This window comes from Xyrauchen texanus, unplaced genomic scaffold (assembly GCF_025860055.1).
Source record: "Xyrauchen texanus isolate HMW12.3.18 unplaced genomic scaffold, RBS_HiC_50CHRs HiC_scaffold_234, whole genome shotgun sequence".
Classification (NCBI taxonomy): domain Eukaryota; kingdom Metazoa; phylum Chordata; class Actinopteri; order Cypriniformes; family Catostomidae; genus Xyrauchen; species Xyrauchen texanus.
In genome coordinates, this window is record NW_026266202.1 from 12,748 (window position 1) to 29,681 (window position 16,934).

General features: G+C 39.3%; 2 pseudogenes; both read right to left on the bottom strand.

Moving 5' to 3' along the window:
• Positions 1–4,441: 4,441 nt before the first annotated feature.
• On the bottom strand, positions 4,442–4,560 carry LOC127641944 (uncharacterized; annotated as a pseudogene).
• Positions 4,561–16,526: 11,966 nt separating this feature from the next.
• LOC127641945 (uncharacterized) lies at positions 16,527–16,645 on the bottom strand (annotated as a pseudogene).
• Positions 16,646–16,934: the final 289 nt, after the last annotated feature.

Here is a 16,934-nt window from a genome sequence, read left to right on the forward strand (position 1 = left end):
CATTTTTCACCTTCTAATGCATATTTTGCTTTGCTCCTTAAAATCGCTCCTCTACATTTCTCTCTCTCATATTTCTCTAGTGCCGTTTTAACTTCTATATATTTTTCCATACTGTATCCTTCTTCATCTTCTGCCTTCTCCAACTCTTCTCTCAAACTTTCTCTCAACACCCTTTCTTCCTTTATCTTTCTGCCTCTTCTTTTCTTGCTATATTTTATGCTAATTGATTTAATTTGGTCCTTCATTGTCTCCCATCTCTCTCCTATTCTGTCATCCAATTCACCATTCATTTTATGCTCATCTATCTTCTCGTTTTCTCTATTTAATAAACCCTCCATCTGTATCTTATATTCTTCCTCCTCAATATATCCTGCATTCAATATCCACATCCCTCCTCCTGCCTCCTCATTCCCTACCTTGATTTTGAACCTAACACTATCGTGATCGCTTAAACTATTTTGTTGATGCCTTATTCCGTCTATATACCTAATTATTTCTTCCTTTGCTAACACTAAATCTATTCTACTCTGTTTCAATATCCCTTCTCTTAACTGTTTCCTAGTGAACTCTCTTTTTCTGGATTTTCATATCTCCACACATCTATTAATCCCTTGTCTCTTATTATCTCCCTCAACATTCCCTCGACTTCTCCCATCTGAATTTTACCCCTTGCCAACATCTAATCTGCTGCATTTTATATTGAAGTCACCCACTATAATACATTTTCCTACTACTAACCCTTTTAACTCTTCTAGAATTTCTCTCCTGTCCAATTCTATATTTGGCACATATATATTTATTAATCTAAGATCTATATCTCTATACCTAAATTCAATTATCAAAATCCTTCCCCTCTGATCTTTATATACTTCTTTTATATTTTCTACCCTGTCTTTTTTAATTAATATTGCCACGCCTCTTGCATTCCTAGCTCCGTTATTGAAATATATATCTCCGTTCCACTCTTCTCTCATCTCTCTCACCTTATCCTCTTCCCAATTTGTTTCTTGTATACAAATAATATCGCTCCTAAATGTAAACAGTAACTCTTTCATCTTCCTTTTATCTCTTAAACCATTTATATTTATTGATGTTACAGTGGCCATGAGAGTAAACCAAAAAAAAAAAAAAAAAAAACATATATCATGAAATAAAACATTTAAGCAAATATCACATACCCGACCGTGGTTCTTTTCTCTGTTCAGCCTGTTCTCTGTCCAGCTCAGACTTTCTCTTTGCACACAGTCTTTTGAGTTTTGCTTTCAGTCTTTCTCCATTTCCTTCATCTCTCTGTTTTCCGGCGCTACTTTTTCTGCTTCCTGGTACAGTCTCTGTCTTTTTCCCTTCTCCACTTCTTTCCTCTTTATTGCTTTCTCCTTTCTTCTCCTCCTCCTCTTCCTCCTCTTCCTCATCCTCTTCCTCGCTCTCTCCTGACTGCTCCATTTCTTCCTCACCATCATTCTCTTCACTGAGACTTTCAGGTCTATCTTGCCATTCTATTTGGTTTCTTTCTTCACCTCGCACAGCTCCATCCGTCCCTTGCATTTCCACATCATCAGTTGTCCTCTCGCCTTGTTCCTCTGTCAGAATATTGTTTCTTCTTTCACCTTCTTCTTGTCTATCCATCCGCTCTCTCCCTGTTCCCATCCGTTCTTCACAATCTCTTGCATAGTGTCCACTCTTGCCACACTTAAAGCACTTAAATTCAGGGCACTCTCTGAATATGTGCCCTGGCTTGATGCAAAGTCTGCAAACACGCACTTGCCTATCATGGATGACCCGAAAATATTCTGTGCCCTTCAGAGTCTCAAACTTTGTGGAGTATGGAAGCGAACATACCTGCTCCGTAAAGCGAACTTTTAGGAACCTTGTTCCATCCACAGTATCCGTTCCAGGCCATACCCGACGTTTAATTGATGAGAGTGGTTTTACCCCCCACTCTTCCAGTTTGGAGAGTATCTTCTCATCCTCCAAATACACCGGCAAGTTGATGAAGGAAACCACCATGTCATTATTAATGATATCCCTGGCATGCACCATCACTCCTTGTATCCTCACTCAATCCATTAGTTTCTCTTTTGCTCCATTGTTCTTCATCGTAAGTTCATAGATCCTTTCACCTCTCACCCTGCAACCGATCACCTCTCCACACTCCTTCTTTACTCCCTTCAGCAAGTCCATCATGGAGATTTTCTCAGTTCCTTCCACCTCCACCTCCACAGTTAGCTCCTTGCTGTATTTCTCTCTCAAACATCCTAGCATTTCTCTGTTATTTTCTTCTCTCTCTTTCTGTGCATCTCTTGTAACTGTACCTGCCTCTTGCTGTTTTTGGATCTCTTTATCTTCTCCTTTCATTTTCTCTCTCTCTTCTTTCTTCTTGTTGATAGTGTTACTCATGGTTGCTTTCTCTGTTTCTTTGTTTGCCGCCATCATGGATTTCTGCAGCATGGTTCAATACAAAAAAAAAGGTCCCCCAAACAGCTTAAGCTGTTGGGGGAGGCTATCAGGGTTAAACCTGACCTTCTAACTAATGATTTTCAAAACACAACACTTAAATCAAATGAATAAAATAAATAGAAATAACAGCTTTTCAAACAAACACTGCTTGGTTGCTTCTTTGCACACCACTCACTTCCTGGATCATACCAACTCACAAACGTGCACAGGGTGGTATGGCCGTAAGCGAGTGCTACGGCTACCAGCAGGCCATTTAAAGTAAGCGCACTGCACGCATCCTTATGCTGCTCTCCCATCATTAAAGGGTAACTAAACCCTAAACCAACTTTTTTTAGTTAATGATCTGTAAGAATGGGGCTTTATTAGTACTGGTCATTGATTCAAGTAATTTTTTTGACATTTGTGTATAAAGTGTTTTAATTCTACAATATATGGTGTAAAAACGTCTGAGTGCTGCCCTCTTCAGGTTGAACGGTGGCTACTGCAGTTGAATTTTCCTATTGGCTGTTTGCGGTACTTCGTGACGTAAGCAGTGACAGCTGACGTAAGCAGGTTCCAACTCACCACGCCCTTGGTACGAGCTACCATGCCCATGGCAGTATAAAAACCATCTCGTTTCATCAAAACCACTGTAGCGAGTCTGGAGTTGGAATTGCGAGTATAGAAAACGATCAGGATAGAGTATTTTAGCATCTATTTAGCATAGCATTTATATAGTTATTTAGATTATTTTGTGTAGCCTAGGTAGTTAGTTAGCATATTTGTTAGTGTAGTATTGTTAGAAGCATAGTTAGTTAGTAGCATAGTATTGCATCAGTTAGGATAGCTTCAAGTTAGTGTAGATTATCTGTATTTAGTACAGTGGTCAGGATGGTACGTAGGTGTAGTGTTTCTGGTTGCAACAGCACTGCTGGACTGTATTGCTTTCCATATAGACTTGGAAATTAGGCACCAGGGGTTGCACGTCCTTGTTCTGGAAGACCGCAAGTTCCCGCCTAGAGCTGGAGGAGTGTGCAAACTGCATTTTACGCGGGATTGCTTCTCCAACGCAATGGAGGTGGAAATGGGCTTCTCCAAACAGCTCGCGCTGAAAAGCGACGCAGTGCCAAACGCTGCTCCTCCTGCTTGGACTCCACCACCGCAGCGGCGTCTTGAGGTGAGTGATCATATATATTTGAATCACAATTTATGGTTAGGCTAAAGTTAATCCTCTGGGGTCGACTAAGCGTGCGTTAGCGATCGCGGGAGTGTTAAGCGTATTGCACCCTTATACATTGTATTACGGTATTGACTGTATAGTTTTATTTGGAGGTATACGGTTTTGTACATGATGACGTTACGCTTTACGTCACATTCTTCTAAATTGAGAGAACAGCTAACTGATGTTATGTTCAAGTGAAGCTTGCTAAATAAAAATCCTGCTAAAAGGATAAACATCACTGAACAGCGTTTCGTTTGTTTTTCCTGCACGCGAGTGAAGGTGAATGCGCACTCGGATGCTCAACAGGGAGTTAAAACCGCAGTTTGAGCCAGCGGCTCGAATTGATATGGCTCCAGCCCTGTGTCCACAGACAATTCACCCTCCTCCACTTCAGGTGAAGGTGGGGGAGAAAGGTCCTCGACTTCAAAACACCGCTCCGTGGCAAAGCTACTTCTGTCACTCCAGTCACTCTCCATTTTAGAGTCTGACAGCAGCTGTCAATTAATCTGTCACTACGGGTCTCAGGTGCATCCCCCCCCCCACTCAGCCCCGCCCTCGGTTCGTCCCCTCTATCCCCGCTGGGGTCTGCCCACTTTTCAAGCATTTTTCAAATATTGCTAGTGGGTGGAGTCAGACTCTGAGCAGGGGTTTAGTTACCCTTTAAAATATGTCTTGTACTGCAGCTCTAAAAAAGAGACACCAAGCCCTTTCCTCTCAGACATTGTCAATTTTTATTTATTTCTCTTTTTGAAAAGAGAGTTAAAACAAACAAGGAAAAGCAAAATCCTACAGCACCTGGTATTCCCAGGAAGTCTCCCATCCAAGTACTAACCAGGCCCAGCCCTGTTTGGCTTCCGAGTTCAGATGAGTTCGGGCCTGCACAGGGTGGTATGGCAGTAAGCGAGTGCTGCGGCTACCAGTGTTGTGGTTTTTCTCGTTCCGTCAAGAATCACTCTCAAATTCTTAGTTTTTGATTTCAGAAGAATAGACTTTATTATCAGACCACAAAGTCGAGTTGCCTGCAGAACAACTAACATGTCTTGAGTTTGCACCAGCTTACATAGGTCTCACAAGGTGTGGCTAAAATAATCCATATCCTGTTTCTATTATGTTTTGAGCTGAAAAAGCAGAAAAAGATCTTTGGGGCTTCAACCGATCTTCTTTATCTTTAAACCAGAAGGCTTCAGTTACATCCTGTGAGCAATTTTCACACAATGTGAAAACACTTTACTAAGAGGGGGCCACATCTTCTTTAGCTTCAACAGAAGTAAATAGGAAACATCTGCAAGCCATTTATGTGTGAGCGTCCATGTACCTCCGACATTCCATTCCCAAACTTTTTGCTGAGCCACTCATATACAGAAAAAACACATATGACCAACAGAAACAATTTATATATTTAAAGTAGATATACATGGCTATATTTACATATGATTTCACTTCATTAATATATATTTAACTTGATAAAAATATTCTACATATCCCCCCTCTGTGACTTAGAAGTCACATTTCCACTTTGTTTCCTCAGAGTGCAGTTTCACAATTCAGTCGCCTTAGTTATGCTATCTAATGACTAAATTAAGTCACACAGCTTCGCTACCAATGACCAGATTATGCCACCGCACTCCGTTGTAGATCACAGAACCAAACATCTCTTCTCAACTTTGATTAAGAATAGAGTAAAAGATTCTGTCCCCATATTCATCCAAGAAATAAAACATACAAAATTGTTTTAAGCATGAGCGTTCAATTGGTTCAGCCTTGCATGTGGATATCACAGTTATGTAGACTATATCAAATATAAAACTAATAATCATTATAATGTCAAGAGTTCTTGCTTGAGTGTTGACATCTTCAACCCAGATACTTTGCGCATCGTAGAGGGTCACCCTTTGGGGAGAGGTTAGGCTAGCACTTACACCCAGGGTGTGGTTCATCTTTATTCATCTTCTTCATCCTCATTTGAGATATTTGAATCCTCATCCAATGTTTGTGAATCCTCATTTAGTTTATGAAGCCAATCCTGGTAATATATACTTTGGTTACCCTCCAAATTCACTTTCCCATTTTCTTGATATCTTAGCATTTCCATTTGTTTAACAGTGGCTTTGATGACTTGTGACCTTAATAAAGGAAGCATACAACAGAATACTAACACTCCTATCACTATTGCAATTCCCAAAAACATTCCCAATTTAACAAACCATGCTCCCCATGCTCCTAACTGTAAATCAAACCAATCCCACATTTGATTATCTCTTCCAGCATTTGATTTAACTTCTGTTCTTAAGGTTTTTAATTTAATCATGACTTCACTAAATGTTCCTCCCGGAGCGGTATTATTTGGTATAAAAGTACAACATTGATCTCCAAACATAACACACACCCCCTTGTTTTGCCAGTAACCAATTAAGAGCCTGTCTGTTTTGCCATGTCATTCTACTTGTTTCATGTACTTGTTCTCCTAAAGCAGATAAAGCATCATTAGTGTAATTAATAAATCTCTGTTGATTATAGTAAATATAATTGATCCATTCGGTGTTTTTATTTTGTGTAATCCAAATGAATATTGATTCTAGCCCTGCTTTGACTTCATCTCTAGCCTTAAATTCATTAGGTATACCTCTAGGTTGACCGATTGAGTCTAAAAACATATTAGGGTCTGTTGTATATGCTCTTTTCGTTCTATTCCTATCTTCCTTTATGAATTGTCCTGCTTCCCACTGTGCCATTGTAATTTCCTGAATCAATCGTACTCTAACACATATCCCTTTCCATCCTAGTGGTAAGGAGGCCATAAGTTGTTCTTTTCCACAGACCCAAAAAAATCTGCCACCACCATTGTTTGATCTTCATATAACTCTATTGACGGTAATGCTATGGTTTGATTTTCACACTCTTCTTGATATATTTTTATTCCCTTTCTCAATCCTTGTGCTTGAAGTACTGGGGCTCTTACAGGTACATCTGATTGCCAAGCATTTGTTTTGTCTAAGTTCCAAGTAGTAGCACATCTTCCCGTAAATTCTCCCAAATCATGAATTCCTTCAGGTTTACTATAACACTCATACTCTTGGCTATAATCTATGTCATACCATTTTGGGATTTCTACCTTTCCTTTTTTATTTTAATGTTCTCTTTTATATCCTCATATCTACACCAATCTCCCCAATGTGGTTTATTGAATTGGTCCTTAAGAATGGAATTTCCCAAAAACGCCAAACATTCAGCCGGGCAGTATGGTCTAAGATGTTTTTTTAAATGACAAAAGTTTTTAATAAAGTTGGTGCATTTTTGATAGTCATGTTGATTTGGAATTACCGTTACCTTATTTAGAGGTGATTTGGAGCACAGTAGGCAATTTTCCATACCTATCTGTTTTGCTGTAAAAGTTGCCCATTCATACATTATTTCATGCTGTTTCCCATAACCTATCTAATTTCCTAATTTTGAAGATTATTGAGATTATTTTCAATTTTTCTACGTTGCTTTGATATCTTTTGTTTTTTATTTGATTCTTGATCTGTTTGATTTATTATTGAGTTGCTATTGGGTCTGACTGAGGGCTGAAAAATCAATTGTAGGGAAGTCTGGTTGACTTCCTGAGTAGTGGTGTTGGCTATAGCTTGAGCTTGCATTGCCAGATGCAATAGGTATGTGATGATCATCACACATGCTATTGGACTCATTCCTACCACCTTCTTGATATTCTCTGCTTGGCTCCACTCCCTGTGCATCTCTTTCGGTGCTTTTGACATTCTGTACTTCTTCATTCTGCGTCTCTGGTCTCACCACACTTTCTTTCTTATCGTCTGGTTCAAGTTTCTCTTCTTCTCCTTCCTTACTTACTCTGGGTACCCTTGTACAGTGGTTTAGATGATACCAGGTGGTACTTCCTTCCACTTGGACTGCTGTTGGAGTAGCTGTCACCACTTTGTAAGGTCCCTCTCTCCTGGGCTCATTCCACTTTCTTCTGAATACTCTCAAGTAGACTTGGTCACCTGGAACAACTGGACAAGATATCTCTGTCTCTTCTTCAGGCTCTTTTCTCTTTTCCTGTAAATAGATAACTATGTATTGCAGTTAGTTTCTTCATATAAGATCTGAGTTCCATTTGCAATTGCTCCAGAGGGGGTCCTTTGTAGGGACCTCTACAATATGGCACAGGCATGGGTCGACCCGTAAGCATTTCGTGCGGTGTTAAATGCATGCTTCTGTTAGTTTGCATGCGATAGCTCATTAACGCAAGAGGTAAAGCATCAATCCAGTTAAGTTTAGTACTTTCACATATTTTGTTAAGTTTGGCCTTGAGGGTACCATTTACCCTTTCAACCAGCCCCTGAGATTGTGGGTGATAAACACACCCTAGCCTCTGTTTTATTCTCAATTGTTGCAATACTTGTTTTACAGTTTTTTGAATGAATGCTGATCCATTATCTGAGCTTATTTCTGATGGTATTGCAAATCTAGGAATTACTTCTCTTGTTAGAAATTTTATTACTGTTCCTGCTCCCTCATCTGCTGATGGTATTGCTTCTACCCATCTGATAAATCTGTCTATTACCACAAGCATATACCTTTTTCCTTGTACTGCTTTATCATGTCCACATAATCCATCACCAGGTGCTTGAATGGTCCTTCTGGTACTGGTATGTGGCCTATTGGTGTTGCTGTTCCTTTCCTAACATTGTTTTTGGCACAGACTTCACATGTGGACAGAAATTCGTCTACCATTGCATGTAAGTATGGAGACCAATATCCTTGCTGTTTAATTTTCCTTATCACTTCTCCCTGGCATAATGGTCAAAACCATGCGAATCTGGAATAAGGACATTTAAAAGTGTGGTTGGTGCGACGATCTGTCCTTCATGTGAACGCCAAATATTTTTTGTGTCTTTCTTAGCTCCTCTTTGGTTCCACATGGATTGTTCATATGGATCTGCTTGTTGTTGAATTCGAATAACATCATCTAATTGAAGTTGTGGTTCTATCAAACCTACTGGAGCTAATATTGCTACTTGACAACCTGATGCTTTCTTAGCTTCAAAATCCGCTATGTTGTTACCTTTAATGACAAAGTCATTTCCTTTTTTATGAGCTTGACATTTGATAACAGCCAATCGTTTTGGTAGCATCATAGCAGAAGTTAATTGACCTATTTTTTCAGTATGTTGGATGGGAGTTCCATCACTCTTTTTGTAACCTCTCTGTTTCCATACTGCTCCAAACAGATGACATACACCATGAGCATAAGCTGATTCAGTGAAAATATTTGCTGTTTGTCCCTTTGCTAATTGACATGCAGTTGTGAGAGCTTTCAATTCTGCTAATTGAGCAGAGCAAGGTTGTACACAATGCTGGGAGATTACAGGTACAAATTCATCCATGTTTTTCTTTATTACTGAATATCCTGTATGAGTTCCCATATAGTCTCTAAAACTAGAACCATCCACAAAGTAAGTGACTTCTGCATCATAGGTTGGTGTAGATTCAAGATCTGGTTGCAGTCTAGTAAATGCCAATGAATTAGCCACACAGTCATGTGGCTCACCTTCATAAGCCAATGGAATCAATTCAGCTGGATTGACTGTATCGCATCGCTTTATTGTAACATCTGGATATGTAAATAGTGATGAATATGCTAGAATGCGGGCTTGAGTCAGAACAAATTTTCCTTGTTCTATTAGCTCCACAATTTTGTGATGTGTATTAATGGTTACTGGGTATCCCATGGTTAATGTAGATGCTTTTCATATGCATGTGGCAGCGGGCGTGGTCAAGCCCGTCCGGAGAGCGGTAAGGGCTCACACCTGAGCTAAATTATGTCTAACACCTGTGTCTAATTGCAGTAGCATGAGGAGGCGCATAAAGAGCAGCAGCCACAGAGCCTAGGGAGAGAGTGCCTACACCCAGACCAGCAACTAGGAAGAAAGTGTGCTGTACAATTGTGTGTATTGCGTGTATAGTGTGTTAATTAAAGAACCTGACCTTGAAGCAGACGCTGGTTCGCGTGTCTTCCTTAGTGGAAAGCTCCACAGTAATATACTGCTGCAAGGCCTTGTGCTACATTGTCCAATTTGGTGCTATAGTAAGCTATGGGTTGTTTTTTCCTGCCACTACATGTCTCTTGCATCAATACAGCTGATGCATAGCCATCAGTTCTGTTTGCCACATACAGGTGAAATGGTATAGTATAGTCAGGATTACAGAGGGCAGGTGCCTGTTGTAATTCTTTCTTTATAGATTCAAACGATATCATAGCATCTGAATTCCATTTCAACTGAGTATTTAAATTTTGCAATCCTGCTTGTTTCATGATTTCTCTTAATGGAGCTGTTTTTACTGCATATCCCTCTATCCAATCAGAACTGAAGCCTGTCATTCCTAGGAAAGTCATCATCTGCCCTACTGTTTGTGGCAATGGTGTTTTACTTATGCCTTCTAAATGATTTGGGGCTATAGCTTTCGTGCCATATGAGATTAATCGTCCTAAGTATTCCACTTGTGGCTGGCAATACTGTAGTTTTGTTTTGGATGCCTTGTGTCCTCCTTGAGCTAACCTAGTAAGTACTTTAATAGAATCTCTATGACACTGTTCCAATGATGTGGAGCAGATCATTAAATCATCTACATACTGCAGCAGAGTACTGTCTATCATTAGGTCTTCTAAATCAGCTTTGAGAACTTGATTGAATATATGTGGTGAGTGTTTAAATCCTTGTGGCATTTTGGTGTAGGTATACTGTTTATCAGCATATGTGAATGCAAACAAGTACCTACTTTCACTTGCCACTGGAACACTGAAAAAGGCAGAACATAAATCAATCACAGTAAAGTATTTGGCATCAGGAGGGACATTCGTCAGCAGTGTGTGAGGGTTTGGAACATCAGCTGGCCAATCCTCTACTATATCATTTATTGTGCGTAAGTCATGGACCAGGCGCCACTTAGATTTGTTTGCTTTGATCACTGGAAAAATTGGAGTATTACAGTAACTGTTTGTTTCCACTAATACTCCTGCTTTTACTAGACCATCTATAGTGTCTTTTATGCCTGTTTCAGCCTCAGGCCGCAAAGGGTACTGCGATTTTCTTGGCAGACGTGCCCCTGGTTTAAGTTGTATCCTTATTGGACTGGCTGAATTTACCAGTCCTACATCTGTGTCATGCTGAGACCATAATTCACTTGGTACCTGACGCTCCACTTCTTTAAGTAGTTCAGCGTCAGTGGTCTCTATCAATTTGTTTGTTGGTGTCATTTGTATTTTTTTTATTGATGACTACTTCCTGAAAAGTACCCATCAATGAAGTCTCGCACAAAATTTGTATGTATTTTTTGTCAGCAGAATGGAAAATTAATGGATTTACTGTTGTTTCCCATTGGCTCTGTTTAGCTTTTTTCATCATTGGCCCCAAATCTTTTGCCTCCCAATTTTCCCCTACATATAAGGATACATGTGGAGCCGAATCTACTACATTGAACCAATTTTTTACAAATTCACTCTCAGTTATACCTAAAGCTGCTCCCTGTTTACCTATTATGATGTATTGTGAGGTAAGTTTGATTTTTTGTCTTTTAGTTCCTTCCTGCCATTTCTTCTACTTCTGCATCTCTTTCAGGATCATATATCATTGTACAGTGAAATTCTGATTTTGGCAACTGTGCTTCAGAAATCTGTGCTTCAATAAATTTTCCCCATTTATTTATTATTTGTGTCACGTCATTTTCTATTTGTCCTATCCAGTACACATTTGCTCTTGGTTCAGGAATCATCATTTGAGTTTTTATTCCCTGTAAATCTATATACACTCCCTCTGGAGAACACCAGATTTGAAGTTCCAATTTACACAATGCATCTCTTCCTAACAAATTAACAGGAGTTTGATTTGATACCAGGATAGGTATGGTTGCAGTTTTGTTTACAGTTTGTAGACAAACTGGAGCAGTCATTGGAATTAATTGCATTTGTCCCGAGAATCCTATTGTCCTTGCAAATTTTCCAGACAAGGGGAGATGTGAGGCATAATTTGAATTTACACATGTGTAAACTGCACCTGTGTCTACTAGCATGGGTATGGTTTTTCCCTCTATTTTAACCTTTAGCATAGGTTCTTGATCAGCATTGGTTGTTAAAATTGGAAGCTGACTCTCCCCTGTAGGATTCTCTGGGCATCCCTAATAGCCTTGATTTGGTCCTCCCCAAGGGTTTACTGGACCTTGAGATGGACCTCGAAAGGGCTGCTGCCTCTCCCCCCTCCAACCCTAGGTGGTGCTTGCCATGGATTTATGGGGCATTCATCTCTGTTATGTCCACTCTGTTTACATCCCCAGCACACTCTTGGAGGAAATCTTTTAGGTCTGCCTCTTCCTCTCTGTTCCCCTTGTGATGGTTTTCTTTTCCATCCCATCATATCTGGTTGTTGAGCATAAACATTGATGATGGGCACAGGGACCTGGTGTGTACTTGTAGGGGTTGCTGTAAGTGGATTTAGCTGCATGTTTGGTGTTGGAGCATTTACAGGTGCCATTATTGTCATTTGCTCTGATTCTTCTTTTTTTACTATAGCTTGAATCTTTTTCTTATGCTTATGTGTCAGTTCTTCAAGCTGTAACTGAGTTAGTTTTTTCTGCAGCTCTTTCTCTTGGGTTTTTAACTTTTGTTCATTTTTCCTGTATTGCTCTACTGCATGAATCACATGATCACAAAATTCCCTGTGTGTTTTGGAGGTTATGCCAACCACGTCTTCCAGCTTGCTCTTTACAGCTCCTGGCATAGCATTTATCACAGCATTTCTAAACAATGTAGCCCGTAATGAGTCTCCTTCTGGATTCCCTTCAGTCTCTTGCTTCCATTTATTTAGTTGTTTCTGAACATATGTGATTGGGTTTTCTGTTTCCCCCAGCTGTTCCCCTTTTAATGCTTTAGGGTCAACTCTGGTTGGATACTCAGCACGCATTGCCTGCCACACTGCTGGACGGTATGCATCAAAAACAGTTCCATCCATGTAATAAGAGTCCACAGCTCTCGCCAAACCAGATGCTTGAAGGATTTTCCCCATATCTGCTCCTCCTACAATTTTTGCCAGGAGTGCTTTAATGTCCCCCACAGATAACAGTTTGCCCATTGTTTGTTCTTCAAACACTTTAATCCATTTCCCAGCCCCCTCGTGGATGTTAGGGAGTCGAGTGACCAGCCCCTCAAGGTCCTGTGTAGCCCAAGGCACATACTGTCCCTGTGTACCTTTAATTAAAATAGGGAGTTGCTGTGCTAGCGGTCTAAGCATTCCTCGTTCTCTCCCCTGTGCCCATCTTCCTTCATCAAATGATGTCTCCTCTTCACTTTCTATATCCCTAATATCTAATAGTCTAATATTACTTGCACTTCTGCTTCAACCTCCTCTTCTTCTGTTCTCACTTGCCCTAATGGTTCTTTTTCACATACAGTGTCTTTATCATATTTCAATTTGATCTTCTCTAAAGCTGCCCGTGCTTGTTCATAACAATCTAATGGCAAGCTTTTCTCACTTTTTCTGAACTCTCTTTTTTCCTTCGGTCTGACTCCCAGTCTTGTTTGGCTTTCTTTTTCTAACTCCACATGTCCCTCCATCTGCATTTCTCCTAGAACCTCTACAGTTCCCTTGAGCATTGGGAACTGACCTTCTGAGGGCACATATGGAGGTGGTTTGACACATACCTCATCTCCTTTTTTACTTATCTCTTTTTCAGCATCCTTCAATATTTTTCTAGCCTGTCTTATATTTTTCAGATAATTTTCTCCTTCTGTTTTGAACAATGCTAGCACTTCTCTCTCCCTTTCTCTTTTTTCCTCTCTTTATTTTTTTTTACTCTTATCTTTAGTTTTGTAGTTTTTATCAATGTTTCCATTTCCTCACACAAGGATACATCAAATGTCCCTTCCTTTGGCCATTTTGTCATTTAATCTTTGGTTCTTTTTTGCCATTTGTTTGAGAGTTTATCTATAAGCTCTTTACACAATGGATGTTTTAATCCTAATATGTCCACAGGAGTGGCTGCCATAATTATACCTTATGTATTATGACAACACTTATCTTTAATACAACCTTTGTTTAAAATCCAATTACTTAATTGAATTTAGTTTATTGCAAAACACTGGCGTCAAAGTTTTTTTTTTTTTTTTCAGATAATGTAATTTCCCAAATGAAATTCAAGTACTATATTATTTTAATATTCTTACTTGTCTCTATGAAATGAACTTATAAGCACAGTTATATCACTTAACTGTATAAATGATTTTGTATGAAGTTAAATACTTGTCTTTGCTTCAGTCTAGTTAGGAGTTATGACCAGTCAACAGCAACTTTTTCTCAGTTACACCAGGCTTCCTGTGTTGCCTGAATAGAACAGCCCATGAATAAATCTTGTTCTGCCAACCAACAGTTAATTTTTCTCTTCCATGCACATTTTTACAGCCATGTTGTCTTATAGTTTTTATTATTTTCCCTATTGTTAATTTACACTGTATTACTCTTTTGCTTCTAGGTTCAAAATTATTGATGGACAATTGAAAATAGGTCTAAATAGATTTTCTTTGCTATAATTTGTATATATTCTCTTCGTTAGTTTTGCATTAAAGACTGAGTTTTTCTATCTGGATTACAAATGTTGCAACTTTGTAAATTTGTCAAACAACCAACAAAGCCAAGATTTCTGTTAACCAAGGAAATTCCTTTCCAAATTGTCACGAGACAGGCTTTTATTCCCAATATCCATTCAACATATAATAGACAAATCTTCTTTATTAGACAACATGTACTCCATTTATCCTGTCCCTTTTATTTTTTTTTTTTAGGGCTCATATAACATCCACTTTGTGTTCCTTTTATTGTTTACTGGGTTTATATTTGTACTCAGACATACACTTCCATACACACACTTTTAAACACAGACTCAATTACATTCACTACCACAGAAATGTCACACTTAATACACACACAAGGCCTTTATAAACACAGAGCTTACAATAACACAAAATAATTCTAGAATGCAACTATTTTACCACTCCTCTTGAGTGACCTGCACCTGCAGGATTTACACACACACACACACACACACACACACACACACACACACACTCTTCTTGAGTGACCTGCACCTGCAGGATTTATACACACACACTCTTCTTGAGTGACCTGCACCTGCAGGATTTATACACATACACTCTTCTTGAGTGACCTGCACCTGCAGGATTTATACACATACACTCTTCTTGAGTGACCTGCACCTGCAGGATTTATACACCTACACTCTTCTTGAGTGACCCGTTCCTACAGGATTTATACATATACACACTTTCAATTCCTCAACCTATGTGGAATATATATATATATATTTTTAACTGTTATCCATCAAGGCCCACTTAACAGTAGAACATAGATCATTGCATGCAATTATTTCTTCTGGAATCAAAAACCCTCTATTTATTTTATTTTCCTTATTTAAATTTGGAAGAGCTTTTAGAGTGTTCCACCACCTCAAGTAAACTGGCAAGCAACACAAAATTAATAAGCAAATTGCTTACCTTTTTTCGGTGGCCACCGTTTATTGTGTTGCCTGGCCAGTCAACGTGCTGCTGTGGTCACTCTGCCCTGTTCCGTCCCTTCGTGGTCGCCATTTGTTGTGGTTTTTCTCGTTCCGTCAAGAATCACTCTCAAATTCTTAGTTTTTGATTTCAGAAGAATAGACTTTATTATCAGACCACAAAGTCGAGTTGCCTGCAGAACAACTAACATGTCTTGAGTTTGCACCAGCTTACAGAGGTCTCACAAGGTGTGGCTAAAATAATCCATATCCTGTTTCTATTATGTTTTGAGCTGAAAAAGCAGAAAAAGATCTTTGGGGCCCCAACCGATCTTCTTTATCTTTAAACCAGAAGGCTTCAGTTACATCCTGTGAGCAATTTTCACACAATGTAAGAACACTTTACTAAGAGTGAGCAATATTCACACAATGTAAAACACTTTACTAAGAGGGGGCCACATCTTCTTTAGCTTCAACAGAAGTAAATAGGAAACATCTGCAAGCCATTTATGTGTGAGCGTCCATGTACCTCCGACATTCCATTCCCAGACTTTTTGCTGAGCCACTCATATACAGAAAAAACACATATGACCAACAGAAACAATTTATATATTTAAAGTAGATATACATGGCTATATTTACGTATGATTTCACTTCATTAATATATATTTAACTTGATAAAAATATTCTACACCAGCAGGCCATTTAAAGCAAGCGTACTGCACGCATCCTTTTGCTGCTCTCCCATCATTAAAATATGTCTTGTACTGCAGCTCTAAAAAAGAGACAACAGGCCCTTTCCACTCAGACATTGTCTATTTTTATTTATTTCTCTTTTTGAAAAGGTAAGTGCCTCCTCTCTATTCATTCAATTTCACAGGAGTCGTCCACAATACCTTTTTCTGCATACCTGTGTCATAGCTTCCATGTGGTTTGCTAAAAGAGGGCATACTCAGCTGCACAATTATATGCTTAACACATAATAATAATCCAGTGGCCAAAGAAAACTATTCTCTACTTAAAAAATGACCTCAGGACGCTTTCTTTCGGATAAGTCCACCAAATTTTGGAAGCACTGCACTTTGTTTGTACTTTCCTACTCTGTATGTTGCAGTCAAGAAAGAGCAAAAATAAACAAACCCTCTACTGCTTTCTGTAGGAGGCAAGATAAATGAGCAGGCTGTCCTTTGCCACAGAGAAAGCTAAATGAAAGAAAATCAATCAAACAACCAATTTCCAAGGATAAATAAATAAATCCCAGTTGAGCCAGGGGGGAGTGTATGAGTTAAAACAAACAAGGAAAAGCAAAATCTTACAGCACCTGGTATTCCCAGGAAGTCTTCCATCCAAGTACTAACCAGGCCCAGCCCTGTTTGGCTTCCGAGATCAGACGAGTTCGGGCCTGCACAGGGTGGTATGGCCATAAGCGAGTGCTGCGGCTACCAGCAGGCCATTTAAAGCAAGCGCACTGCACGCATCCTTATGCTGCTCTCCCATCATTAAAATATGTCTTGTACTGGAGCTCTAAAAAAGAGACAACAGGCCCTTTCCTCTCAGACATTGTCTATTTTTATTTATTTCTCTTTTTAAAAAGGTAAGTGCCTCCTCTCTAATCATTCAATTTCACAGGAGTCGTCCACAATACCTTTTTCTGCATACCTGTGTCATAGCTTCCATGTGGTTTGCTAAAAGAGGGCATACTCAGCTGCACAATTAT